This window comes from Empidonax traillii, unplaced genomic scaffold (assembly GCF_003031625.1).
Source record: "Empidonax traillii isolate 1590-97213 ecotype Southwest subspecies unplaced genomic scaffold, ASM303162v1 scaffold945:size354297, whole genome shotgun sequence".
Classification (NCBI taxonomy): domain Eukaryota; kingdom Metazoa; phylum Chordata; class Aves; order Passeriformes; family Tyrannidae; genus Empidonax; species Empidonax traillii.
Window position 1 is genome coordinate 181,154 of NW_020956138.1, and position 14,381 is coordinate 195,534.

The window sequence follows — 14,381 nt, forward strand, 5'->3', positions numbered from 1 at the left end:
CTGTATAGTTTGAATTTGACCCCTCAAGCTGGAGTAATTTTAGCTAGGGCTTCAGCAGCTTCTGTCTTGTAGCCCTTGCCCAAAAGTGGGAATCCATCACAGGGCACCTACTGGTAGGCAGATCACCTGTGGCTGCCTGCCCTGTGTCCCACTAGGGTGCTGTGCCAGTCTGCCAGCCTGGTCCTGGCTGATACTGGCTTGAAGAGCTATGCTACATTATGGAGCTTCCTACATTATGGACCAGCTCCTTGGATGAGATGTGTTTTCTTCTCAGCCTTGGTTTCCTGCCCAGCTCACCACCCAGAATAAGAGAAAAACCTCTCCACTTCTCCTCCAAGTGTCCCTTAAAAGGTAAGAGTTTGGAGTTCTAGGACCAAGAAAAAAGCCTAGGCTGTGATTTGCTTCCTGCGCTGGTTTCCTTCTCTTTGCCCAGTTCTCAGCCTGGGGAAGAAGACTGGATCATCTCATTTACAAGGAAAGGCTGAGGGAGCCGGGCCTGTTCAGCCTCGAGAGGAGGCAAGTGAGAGGAGACCTCGTGACTGTTCGTCAGTATCTCAAGGGAGGTGTCAGAGGATGGACCAGGCTTTGCTCCATGGTGCCCAGCAATGGGACAAGAGGCAATGGGCAGAAACTGGAACACAGGAAGGTCCATCTGAACATGAGGAAGAACTTTACTATGCAGGTTCTGTGTGCACTGGAACAGATTGCCCAGAGAGGGTGTGGAGTCTTCCTCACTGGAGATATTCCAGAACTGTTTGGACACAATCCTGTTCAACGTGCTCTGGAATGACGCTGTTTGAACAGGGAGGATGACCAGATGACCCACTGAGGTCCCTTCCTGACTTACCCACCCTGTGATTCTGTGCTTCTCTGAAGATGCTCTTACATAGCAGAGATATGCTGCCACAGTGGTGATCAGGACTAGGCACTGCTAACCTGCTTCCTTCCAGATAACTGCCAGGTGGGCAGCCCAGCATGACCTGACAGGGAGAAGGCTTCAACATGGAGAAAGCCCTCCAAAAAATTTGCTCTGTATGAACCAAGGTTTGATGTGAACTTAGAGCTAAGACACTTGGGTGTAAATATTTATCTGAGCTATGTTACGTAGCTTCATCTTCACTAACTGCTTCCCTCTCCCTTACTACTGAAACACAGCTTCAACCTAACTAAAAAACATTTCTTAAAATATACAGAGCCTGGTGGCAGTAAATCAGTTTGCAAGGACAGACTTCGAAACATTTCCTTTTCCTTCCAAGAAATGGAGCCCTGCTGGTATATTTTAAAGTGTTCCATATAAACAGGACTGAAAGAAACAATTCTCATCTGCCAAAGGCCACGTGCATTTTCCACTTGGAGGTAGAAAGCAAAGTGGCTGGGGATTGGCTTGATTCACACTAATCTGTTCCATAACACTTTTTCTCTCTGCTCCCATGGACTACTTATGCCTTCAGTGGAATCTGGAGCAATGCCAACAGGGGTTGGCAACAAGGCAGGATGCCCAGCAAAGCATGGAGTGGACAGAATCTGTGAAAATTATGGGCAGCTGGTGCTGAGAACATCCACAGGTGGTCTTTTCTCTGATATCTTCATGTTCAGCAGGAGGGAGGAGTTTACACATTCTGGGACAAAAAAAAACAGCACTGCAGGAAGAACGCTTACTACTGGTGAGGATGATTCTTAGCCATCATCTGCAGCAGAATCAGGCTCTCAACATCTAAAGGGTACACTTGGACAAAGTATTTTTTGTATCAATATCAATTTGAAAAACTTTGAGCAACACAAATGCAAGTTTCTTCTCTGTCACCAGCACAGCATATCACTAATTGATGGAAACTGAAGAGATCAATAAATATTAGTGTTCATTCAGATATACTTCTGTACTCTGTGCATTTGGCCTGTTGAGACATGAACAGCTTCTAGAGGAAGTGCTTCCTTTCCCCTTCTAGTTACTGGCAAGGGAGGTCAAAAGCTGTTGGAAAAGTAAAACCTTGTTTTGTAAAATTTCTTCATTTTTTCTTGGAGGTCCAGATGGTTTCTGCAATTCTGATGTCCGGGGTAAAGTAAATTTGAAATATCTGTTAATAATGGATTAGACCAAACAGCTGTCATCTGTAGGGATTTTCCTGCAGTGCTTCTTCCCGTGGTGAAAAACCATTGCAACAGATTCTCCCTATGTGTTTTGATATAATTTTACAGCAGGACTCTTTTCTCATTCCTTTCCTTCCTTTGAACCAATGCTGAAAGCCACCCTAGGAATGTCTCACAAGGAATTCTTGCCTTTAAAGAAAACCTCTACACAGCTCTACACACATATATGGTCTCTGGCCTCAAGCTGTAGCATGCTCCAGTGATAAGCACGGCATCAATGATTATGAGATGACTACGGATAATACTTACATGGGAAATCAGTGGGGCACACTTTTATAACACCTTTAAACCATTTAATTTAGGCTGATACTTTGGGGTAGAAGTTTCTGCTGTGAAGTTGTATATATAACATTGGAAGGGAACTTGCTGGGTTTCACAGTATCAAAATTCACAACGAAAGCCAAAGTAAATTAAGAACCATACTCTTTCTTTAAAAATGCAAATAAAGAGTTCACTGAATTGAACTTTGGCAAAATAAAAAACTTGTAGAGCAGCCAGACCTGAGAAACAGAAAAATGTAACACGTTCCTTAGTGTCTTACAAATAACCCCTTTCCCCTACCACTCTTGGTTCTAAACCCCTCTTCCTGCCATATTAAAAATTAAAAACTCATAGACAGCTGCAGAATTACTTCAGCCTTTCTACATGAGGTATCTGAGCATGAGTAGGGTGGTCCAGCTCCTGCTGAGGCCCAGATTAACTCTCAGTGCCTGAAATGCAGAATATCCACACTCAGTGTTTGATACAGGGAAATATAAACTGCACAAGGAAGAGAAAGTACAAACCACAAGCAGTTTATGAGGCAAAAATCACAGAATCACAGAAAAGGCCAAGTTGGAAGGGATCCACAAGGATCACTGAGTCCAACTCTCAGCCCTGCACAGGACAAACCCCAACAATCCCACCATGTGCCTGAGAGTACCATCCAAATGCTTCTTGAGCTCTGGCAGCCTTGGGGCTGTGCCCACTGCCCTGGGCAGCCTGTTCAGTGCCAACCACCCTCTGGGGGAAGAACCTTTCCCTGAGATCCACCCTGAGCCTGCCCTGACACAGCTCCAGCCATTCCCTGGGGGCTGTCCCTGCTCCCCCCAGAGCAGAGCTCAGTCCTGCCCCTCCTCTGCCCCTGCCCAGGCAGTTGGAACTGCACTGAGCTCTCCCCTCAGTCTCCTCTGCTCCAGCTGAACACACCAAGTGCCCTCAGTGTCCTCACATGGCTTCTCCTCAGGGCCCTTCATCATTCTCATTGCCCTCCCTTGGACACTCTAATGGTTCAATCTCTCCCTTCCATTGTGTCCCCCAAACTGCCCCAGTACTGCAGCTGAGGCCACCCCAGGTCAGAGCAGAGCAGGACAATCCCCTCCCTGGCCTGGCTGGCGATGCTGGGCCTGATGCCCCCAGGACAGGGTTGGCCCTCCTGGCTGCCAGGGCACTGCTGACTCAGGGCCAACTGGCCACTGACAAGGACCCCCAGGGCCCTTTCCCAGCACTGCTTTCCAACCTCTCATTCCCACTCTGCTGGTACATCCGGGATTGCCCCATCCCAGGGGCAGAATCTGGCCCTTGTTAAACTTCCTATGGTTGGTGATTCCCAGCCCTCTGATCTATCCGGGTCTCTCTGCAGGGCCTCCCTGCCCTCAAGGGAGTCAACAGCTCCTCTGAGTTTTGTGTCATCTGGAAATTTGCTCAGCATTCCCTCGAGATCCCCTGAGCAGACTGCACAGCTGCACTTGACACTGGCATGAGTCCTCCCCTCTCCTGGACACACAGTCAAGGCAAGGTGCCAGTTGTCCACAACACTCCTGGGAGACTGACCAGACTCACCCCCTCTAGACCTGCCTTGGCTTTTACTCAGGGACAGAAGGAGGCTTGTTTCCAAGCCAGCTTCCCCCAGCCCTAAGGCAAACAACTGCATGAATTGTGCTCCCCAAGGAGGGTCCTGTGTTCCCCAATGTGACTGATGCTGTCACAGGTAGAGGGTGACCCCAGCCCTTCCACTAGGCCACTGCCAGCAGCCTCCTGTGCCTGTGAGCTTAAGCTCCGAGTGAACAATGCTTCACGTTGAGCCGTGGTGTTTCTCATCTATTTACAACGATTAAATAATTTTATTTGCAGCTTGGCCATGGGACAGACTTTGAAAAGAGGCAGCTCTGTGCATCTGGATTTCATTAGAGCTGAACATTAATCCCTTAATGCCTTATAAGCATCCTGTTAGCATTATACAGACTCAGGGTCAATTAATGGTACTCTCAGAGTTGGCTGACTAGCTGAAAAATGGGTTAATCAACAGCATCTCTGCTAGCATACACACCATGAGAGGCATTTTCCTCTTTCAGCTGCCTGCTCAACTGCCTATCAGCGTTAGCATGGGCACACTCATAGTAGCATTCACTATCAAACTCCTCCTCAAAACCCAGGATAGGTTTGTGCAGGATTTAATTCCACAGAATTCTGCAGTTGATTGAAATGAAAAATAGATATCCCAGCTTCAAATTATGATCCAAACACAATGAATTTCAGAGGAACTGCAAGTCTAAAATTACATGAGCTGGGCAAAAAAAAGTAGATTTTGGCTTAGACAATTGCAATTTTTTGCCAGTTTTTGGAGTTGCAGGAAGACATTAAGGGTTAAGCAGTGACACAGGCCAAGGGAGAGACATCACTAAGCAGGTCAAGAAAGGGAAGGCAGGAACGAGCAGCATTATGTGAACTGAGCTCATGTGAAACAGGAGGTGCAAAGAAGGGGTCTGAAATCACAGCCTGAAGAGCTGCCAGTGGGCTGAGAAAGGGAAGGAGAGAAGCTGATTATGGAGGATGAGGAGCTCAGAGATCAGATAACCTGGAGGCCAGGGGAGAGTTTGCCAAGTGAGGTTAACAAAGAAATGTGCACATTCTTATACTAAAAAGCTCTTGCTATGAACCGATGCAAGTCAAGCTGTGTGGCCCTAAAAAACATGTCCCAGTTCTTTGATGGCATGAGAGGTGGAATAAGACCAGCAGTGGAATTTATATATTATTCCCTGTCTTCATTTCTCCCAGTATTTCTTTTTCCTTTTTGCCTTAACTCTACAGAAACTAGTGTGAAAACTGTATCAGCTGAATCTTGGCCTAATACAGGACATACTGTGGAGTACAGACGACCCCAGTGGCTCCCTAATCTGCCACTTATGTATTACTTGGGCTTAACACATGTTTATTCATAAACTCATATATGCAGAAATGAGTATTTTTGTGGGTCTTTGGTAAATACTTTGTAATTTGATAGAATCTCCAGTTTTGAAGTGTTCAGAGCAGAAGGCAATTGTCCAGCAAGATTTACAGAAGCGTTTTGTAGATGGATTTTATATTTGCTATTATTTAGCTGTTAGCCCCTACTAGTTTTACTAACTTTCGGGTAGAAGATTTTCCTGAGGTTGAATAGTAGCTCTTCATGTGCAATCATGCACATACACATCTGCATACACACACATACATGCACAAAGGTCTTTGGTTTATAAATTTCCCAATAAATGTGGCAGACATCTTCTAACCAAGCCAAAACAAGCCTGTCAGTAGGAATGATGAAAAATACATTTTAACTCACAAAAATATCCTGTTTTGCTTCAGTTTCTCTCTCACAGTCCACAAACTGGATTCCACCCTACCTGTTTTCAGAGGGGCTAACTATGAGTGCCTGGTTTTGGAAACTTCCATGTCCTTATCTGTCCTGCCATTTGCTCTGAGGAAACAACAGGAGGGCAGCACTGGGCAGACAAGCAAAGAGGGGTTGATCCTCGTGCATGGGCAGTGAGCGCCCATCCCTGTGCCAGTCCTTCTTCCCACAGCTCTAAGATCTCTCAGGAGGAAATGCAGAGAAGTGGAAGGTGAGTAGTGGGTTTTACTGCTTTGTAGTTTTGTTTTTAAACCACAGTAACTGCCACACTCCCAAGCTCTGGCTGAAATGGAGAAGATGCTGTTCAGCAGACTTGCTGTTTGATCTATGAGGTGTCAGCAATTGCTGCCACAGACCAGGGAGAGAACACCTTGCAGGGGTGTCAGTCCCTCACTAGCAGTGCACTGAGAGATGGGGAGCTGGCAAGGCAGATTTCCTGTCTTAGGAAAGACAAGAAACCTACATAGATGAGGTGTGCGCCACACTTTAGTACCAGCCCTGGGTGACCTCTGCACGCAGCTCCCAGTCAGACCCCTGGGCTGTCCCCTGAGCAGTGCTGCCAAATGGGTGACATGCTGCCAGTGTTCTGGAGGCTGCTGGGGGTGTTCGTGGGAGACAAATGCAGTGTGACATCGGTGTCACCACACATGGGTGATGCAGGACACAGGTGAGCAAAAGCCCAAGTGGCCGAGTACTACTGTGGGTGTTCTCAGAGATGCATGTATTCAGCATGTATCTGCTGGGAGCTCTTGCTGTGACAGTCACTAGCAAGGGTGGAAGGAGTGAGCAGTATGTGGATGAAGGTGAACAGAACAAATACAGAAGTCTGTGGGTGTTTGTGAGGGTGCTGGTGTGACAGAGGGCTGGGGAACTTGTGGCAGGCAGAAAGATGGAGGATGGTGATGTAATGTTGTCCATGAGGGACTGGGAAAAAATCCACAAGAAGCATCTCTGCATTGGAGCTGCAAATCAGAATCTTATGTATTACAAGCACAAGAGGATCTGAGATTCCTCATGGCTGATCATGAAGCAAAAGCATCCACTACATCTTCCAGCTAATTCAGAGAAACCATACCCATGGTAAATTTCTCATCATCTTCCACACCTGTGAAGTAAAAACCAGTCGGACTACACAGATGATCGAGTCACATCCCTTAGTTAAACCTAAAAGAGTTCCAGCCCCAGAAGCTAGCTCCTCTGCAAAGACAAGGCCACTTCCCAAGTCTGCAGCCAGCCCAACTAAATTATAATGAACAAAGGTGGAGCACCAAGAAGCATAAATGAACCCTTCTACAAATGTCAACCTCGCCTAGACCAGAGCCACGTCAAGCAATGCACACACAGGTTCAAAGCCCAAAGTGCAGCAGTACTTAAAGACAGGCCAAAAGAAAGGAACTATGTCCAGTGCTGATGATGCAAATACCTTTGCTGAGCACTCAGAGTCTGCAGGGGAGGCAGAGACTATCATTATGTCAGAGATACCTATCCAAAATTAGGCTATGCACCCATCCAAAGTGTGGTATTGTGTTTGAGAGGGATTGCCTGAAGCAGCTGACTCTCAGAAAATGTAAATCTTTTTAAACCGATAAAATCTAATATTTATTTTCTCCATGAAAGGAATCTATGTTAATTTTTAAAACCTCACTAGAGGGCGTTAAATAAATGGGCTGCAACTGAGCTACTGCCTGTGCAGACAGCAAGATCTTGGAGAAAACTGCTTAGCTACAGGCTTGGAGGGCAGGTTTAAAAGGTCTGTGCATACCAAAAAGACCTTCTGACCACCTTCTCTCTGGCTCACAGACTAAATACTTTAACTGTCTTTAGCTGTGCACTGGAAAGCACCAGCCCAGGGGCCCAGGAAATGTACCCAGGAACTTCCCTGCAGTTGGGCACGAGCGGTGCCAGGTCTCAGCGAGGCATGGGCAGCTGTGCTGTGACCAGGAACACTGCCATTTATACATAACCCAAGTACCAGTGGCTTTAATAGCTTAAGGTCATGCTGGACAAACTGATGACCAGGTCCTCAAAGACATCACTGGAAGGATGAGGTGCAGTGCCTGGTCAGGCTTTGTGCATCCTGGGGAACACAATCCATTTAGAGCTCCATGTTTCTGCAGAAGCAGGTGTCCATGACCCTACTGCTCTGGCTGTGCAAGCTGAGATAAAGAACATACTGTAAAAGGTCCTCATTTTCCATTTCTGCAGGTAATGTGGAGCTAGCACATCACAGCAACACTCTGTCTGGGTACAAAGGCGTCAGCAGGCAAGGGTCTGCCTAGGAAAAAGAACATTAAGGAATGTTCTAAATATAGAAGAAGATGAGAAGGTAAAGGGAAAACCAGCCACCTCTGTCTTAGGTAGGGCCCACAGGTAAAAACTGCAAGTGGCTCTAAAGAACTGTCAGCAAAAGCTGCAATGAACCATCACTGGATTTTTTTTAACAGAACTTGCTATTTATTCCAGTGGAAAATCCCTGCAAAGAAAATTGTTCCACTCAGCTCCTGTTTGTATTGGACGATTCATTTGAGAATTTCAGACTGGCATTTTGGATAAAGTTTACAGTTTTCCCTCTTATTTTCCATTATTTCAGGCTAACCCTGTGCTAACACGACATTCTGTTGTTTGTTCGGTTGAGTAGAGAACAGCAGCTGCAGCTCCGTGCAGGCCCGGCAACCCTGTCCGGCCGCAGCCTGTGCCGCGAACTGCGCTCCGAGGCGGCTGCTCTCGGGGAGGCAAAAGGGACGAGGCAGCGCCGGACCCCGCGCTTGTCCTTCCGTCCCGATACGAGCGCACGGTAACGCACACCTGACTGGTCTCTCCTGGATCAACAGCGGGACGCAGCAGCGACTCTGCGAACACGCCTCACGCTCCGGCGCTCCCGGAGCCCCCGGTGATTCCCGTCCCGACCCTGCGCACACACCGACCCCCACCCCGCCCGAGGGAACCGGGCGCCTTCGCCGGCTCCCGCCCGTCCAGTGTCCCCCGATCCGCCTCCGCGAACCCTCCCGCGTCCCTGGCGGCAACAGCTGAGCGACTGCCCCACGGACCCTCAGCGCAGCCACTCCAGGGGAGCGGCAAACCCACCGCCGTCCGCGCTGCAGCCCCGCAGGACTGTCAGTACTTGCCTGGCTCCGCGCGGAGCCCGTGGCACAGCTCCGGGCGCGGCCGCGCTGTCATGCCCGCGGCCAGGGTGCGGCGCGGCCCATGGCTGGTGGCCGGTGGCTGGTGGCCGGTGGCCGGTGGCTGGTGCCCGGTGGCTGCCGGCGGCAGCAGCCCCCACGCTCGGTCCCGGTGCGGAGGCACTGAGTGGGCGCGGGGCGGGGCGGGGCGGGGCCGGGCGGGGCCGCGGTGCCACCGCCCCGAGCGCAGCCCTGGCGGTCGGAATGGCTGAGACTCCCGAGGGACCCCTTTCGGACACGGGAGGGGGCTCTGGGATGTCCCGGGAGCCTCTTCTGCTCGAGGCTGAACGGCCCTAGCTCACGATGGCCTCGGTAACCACGGTGGGCGCTGCCCAAGAGCAAAACGCAGAGCGAGTACGGGAAGAGAGCCACCCCGAAAGTGACGCTAAAAGATCGATTTTCTGGGCAAATGCGGTGGGAGAGGCTGGAACTGGCAAGACTCGGGACAGCCGGGCCCGTGTGTTCTGGGGGACTGCTGTTCCTGCATACCAGAGCACCTGAGCATTGTTTCATGCTCCAAGACTATGAAGGCTCCTATCATGGGAATTTCTGCCATCCCAGACAAAGCAGAGTGGTGTGTAACTGCCCTCAAAGACTGACCCGAGCTCCTGCTGTCCCGCATTACAGATGCTGCCTAAAGTGGGGTCTACCCAGAGGGCTGCCTGGGAGGCTGAGGCTTCTGGGCCCAGTTATCATGGAAAAGGCAGGAAAAGCAATAGTGGCCCAAGTGCATCCCCTCCCTGACCCCCCTTCATTTGTGGGTTTTAGTTGTTGTGTAGGAAGTTTCCTTTAAAAAGTATTCAGTCTGCATGACAGGGAAATTTTGTGTCCGTGGGGAAGTCTGTTTGCATTGAAGAAGAAGCCTCTTGAGAGACTGTTCCAAGGTAAACACATACCAGGGATAGACACTTTCAGAGTTCTGTCACTCTGAGAAATATCTGTGCTATAAAATCCTCTCTGGAGATGTGCTGAAATGAATATATTACATGGGGAAAATGTACTCTAATCCATGCTAAGATATTTTGATCTCTTTCATGTTATAGGTTCGGTCCTTCAAACAAGTACTTAAAGTGTTAAATAAATGGAAACATTTGAAAAACAAAAGTGTTCCACATCTCAGTCACACAGACTGTCTTGGAAGGTAAAAAGATTTTTAAAAACTGTAAAGTAATATGACAAATGCTATATTTACCACCTAGTACTCTGTGGTCCGATCTTCGCTATCCGCTATCTCTCTGCATTCAAGATTTGACAAGTTGTGATATTTCAGGAATGACATCTCTTCTGTCTCTAAAAAAACCTAACAAATGCTTTTGAATATAAGATACATAAGAGATACTTTCAGAAAATTAAAGAGTAGCCCCCCCCCCCATGTATGCGGTTTGTCTTTAAAAAAACAAAGCAGCCAGTCTCCCTTGACTCCCCACACGTATTCATGGAGTATTACAAACTATGCAGTCCCTCCCCATCAGCTCTCATTCTCCTAGCACATACTTCAGGAGGTATTTCCTGTAAGGAAAAAGGTACCAAAGGGACAGACAAATTTAAGACTGCAGACAAGACTGGTGTTTATTAATGCTTTTCACCCATATTTTCCCACGTCTATTGTCCACAATCTGCTCACTGTTGGAGCAACAATACAATAATTAAAACGGCACAGCCTTTACTAAAGGAACTCCCCAGACAAAATTTCTTGATCTTTTTTTTCTAAAGTACCTCTTTCCTAATCTATGAGCAAAAAATATTTCCTCTGCTGTTGCAAGTTCCTCTGAATTCTGAATTTAACAACACTCATTATACTACATAAAAGTTCTTTAAAGCCTTTACGCTTATTACACACTCACCGGTAGCTTGGTGGAGTTCAGCCATTTTCCTTTATCTCCACTGCATGGTCAAGGGGTTTTAGGATATCTGTGTGTTATAGATCAGCAAAATGTGTCAGGAACAAAGAGAACATTTCTCCTAAATTTTCGAGCAAACATAGAATCCTCTTCCCTCCCCTTTGCCTCCTGCCCAAGAAATATCCATGAATGATCAGTTTCTGAAGAACAGTGAACCTTCATAAGAACAGAATCATAAATAGCCTGCCGTGTTCTGAAACTAGTTTGTTTTACACAGCAGCCATGTAGGAGATCAGATATGGAAAAAGGAAATAGTTGTATTGGGCTGGGGTACAAATGCTCAGGCACTCTTTTGAAGGAGCAGAATTAGTGATCTCCACTCGTATTAGCTTTTCTTGTGACTTCGTTGCTCCTCTCCATCATCTGCGTATCTTTCTGAATCGTTCTGCAATGTTGGGTTTGTTTTTTCTTTTTCCTTTTTGAAATGTGAATACACATCAAGCATGTTGTAAAGCTACATCTGCTCCAAGTCAGCCAAATTGGCTGCAAGCCTGGATATTATAGGGAGGAATTCAGTCTTGGAAATCTGACAGCATCCATGGTCTTTAGGTCCCTGCTGTCTTTCGAAGGGGTGTTAAATGTCCGTGCTCCCCTGAAACAGCCTTTTCTAGCAGGGAAGCCCATTTCTAAGCAGATCAAAACCAGCTTATTCCAACTGTAGCCCTTAAAGAGTCTTTAAAAAAAAGAACCCAGTACCCCCCTAAAAAAGAAAACCTTAGTAGTTTAGAATTTGTTTTCGAAACAGCATTCGAGATAAATTCCTTTACAACTGTTATTCCAAATCATTGTGCTTTGGAGAAATGCAAACTGTGCATTATCCCATGGGAGGCATCACAGAAGGACTCAATTCCATCCCTCTGGCTCCGTCTACATTAGAAGATGAAGAATAGGCCAAGGAATTCTGCTCCAGTGCAGTGGTTTCCTTTGTTGGTTATGGATTTGTTTCAGAACATAGTGCAGTCCACATCCTCCTGTGCAAGTAGGGAAGGGCTTGGAATACTCCCCTTATTTATAGGACAGGGCTGGAAACTTTGCTGCTGCCAGATCTCCATGACACTGTTGCATGAGCAGCAGTAATGATGGCTTTATCTGACAGATACTCAAACCAAAAGGCCAGGGTTGAACAGAAGGAAATTTCTCAAAAGATAGGAACATCTTGTTTTATTTTTTGAGTTATTATTTGATAGTGCAGTGAAACTATTTGAAAGAGTCTACCAACACATAGGATCAACAAACACTTTCACTGTGCTCCTGGGTTTGTTTTCCGTACTACCGAACTGCAGAACGCAGCATGACTCAGGGCTTGCCATGCTGCTGACACTGCTACCTAATCTTATAATGCTCTGATGTACAGCAGCACTAATTAAACACTTGCTGAACAAATGTAGGGACAGTTAAGACACTTCAGTTAAGACACTTCTCCATCTCTTGTTGAAAAAAGTACAGCCTTGGTATTTGTACAGAGGGGAAGATTGGACACTGGGAGCTCAAGTTTGTTTCTTTTCACTTTCCTTGAACTTGAAAATACTTACTGGGATTCTATTCCCAGTTTTGAAACAAAACAACCTTAAGAGAGACCAAGCATGGGAAATTTGAGGTCAAATACTCAATGGAAGCAAATTCAGGATGACAGCGGATGTTGCTATGCAACCTGACCTTGGTGGTGTCTGGTATCTGCTGTAACAGTAAACTGAAACAGGATCATTTCAAGGGAAAATACTCTGAATGTTGTCAGGTTCAGGGAGCCTTTTCAATGGGCACTATGTGCCAAAGCTTTTGAAAAATAGTTTAAATAGGTGATTAAAGCTGTGCATTTTCTAAAATAGTTTAGCAAGGAGTTGCTGTTGCTGTTAGAGTAGGCTGGTATGTTCTGTCTCCTCAGAGGTGGATTGTTTAGCTCAGGGGATCCCATCAGACGCTGTCAGTGCCCAAGAGAGGTTGGAGTCAGAGGTGTGCACTACTCAGTCTAGACATTCAGGAGCGGGTGAAAACCTATATGTGCTAAAAATGGTCTTTTGTTGCTCTGTGTCCTTCAAGGAGGGGAGGCAGCTGCAAGTCCCAAGCCCTGCATGCTGGCTGTGGGCCTGAAGCACCATTGATGTGCACTGCAGTGGCTGGGAAGTCACCCACAATTTTATTCTGCAGTCCAAACATGTCATAGAACTGCTCCCTCATTATTAATGAACATTAGAGCTCCTGCCTATGCCTGTATCAGCTTGTGATTGCTGGTTCTTAGTGACTGGCCATTTATGGGAAAATATGTGCTTTTGAGAGTGTGAGTTTTTGCCATGGCAGCAATCTGCCTACGCAGACAGAGCTGTTCTCGTCAGCTTCCAGCCTTGATCCTGAGGACGTGATTTAGCCTTTGGAAAAGCAGGTGATCAGTGCATCCCGTGTGTGTTTGGAGAGGAATGCACAGCAGCTTATGAAAATGGTTCTGTGCATGTGTTGAGCACCAAGTATGCTGGGCAGGGAGAGCACTGAGGGCTTCATATGGGAGCAACCTGTGTGCTCCTGGCAGTCATTGCTGGGAGCAGTTCTGAGCAACAACCATCGAACAGCCATGGCTGCACAACTTTCATCCTGGAAAACTGGACCCCCATGATCACCTTCCTCCCATTTTAAGTGGATTCATTATGAGAAGCACAACGAAGTTCAGATGGCTTACCCAAAAATGATTTGAACTTGAAATGAGAGAAATAAAAACTTGGAATAGTCCCTCATCTGGAATGCAGGACCTCCACAGGAGACAGCTGTATTGCACTGCACAGGTTACAACTGATGGGCTTGTCTACACTGACCTCCCTCATCTGTGAGCTGGGGGTTGGGGCACCTGAGCTGTGTGATAAATAGCAATGACAAGCTGCCCTTGGCTGCAGACCCCGTATTTCCCATGAGGAGCATGTATGAGTTGATGTGAGACATATCATGTGTATTTGTGACTGTATGAGTGCAGCATGTGTTTTTGGATGGGTGTGTTTACAGATGTTTTTGGCCAGCTTAAAATATCCTTGGCAAGAGGCAGTTCTGTGGATTTCAGCCAAGCCAAACGCACCTCTGAGGTCATTACTGCCATGAGATCACCACCTAGGCACAGTGCTCAGGACCTTTGAAGGCTTGTTTTGTCTTTTTTTACCATTTTCCCTCGTATTTGAAGCTGATCCAGGGCAATTACAATCCACCAAAGGAACAAACTGAAACCCTTTGCAAACCAGAGTTGTAACAGCGGGGCATGGAGATCCCATGCAGGGGCTAAGACAAAGTATGTGTTGCTATGGTCTGATTTTTCAGAAGGACTGCAAACTCATGAAGCCAGTCTACATTTCAGATTACCATGATCTTCTGGAATTTTGAGGACAGCTTCACATTAGGTCACTATTTCTATGTTGTCACTTTCTGAAGGATATTTATGAACGAGCTTGATTTTTTTCTCTATTTTGTCTTCAAATGGGTTAATTTTATTTATCAGTCTCTTTGACCTATGCCTACTGCTTTTCAGGAAGC

General features: G+C 47.0%; 1 protein-coding gene across 2 annotated transcripts in view; it reads right to left on the minus strand.

Annotated features, from left to right (window-relative positions):
• Window positions 1-9,010, minus strand: part of LOC114067642 (rho GTPase-activating protein 20-like) — a 37,277-nt gene extending 28,267 nt beyond the window's left edge. For both annotated transcript variants that reach the window (XR_003573436.1, XM_027903221.1), the window contains exon 1: window positions 8,923-9,010. The gene's annotated coding sequence lies outside the window, so the exon portion shown is untranslated. The remainder of the gene's footprint in view (window positions 1-8,922) is intronic.
• Window positions 9,011-14,381: the final 5,371 nt, after the last annotated feature.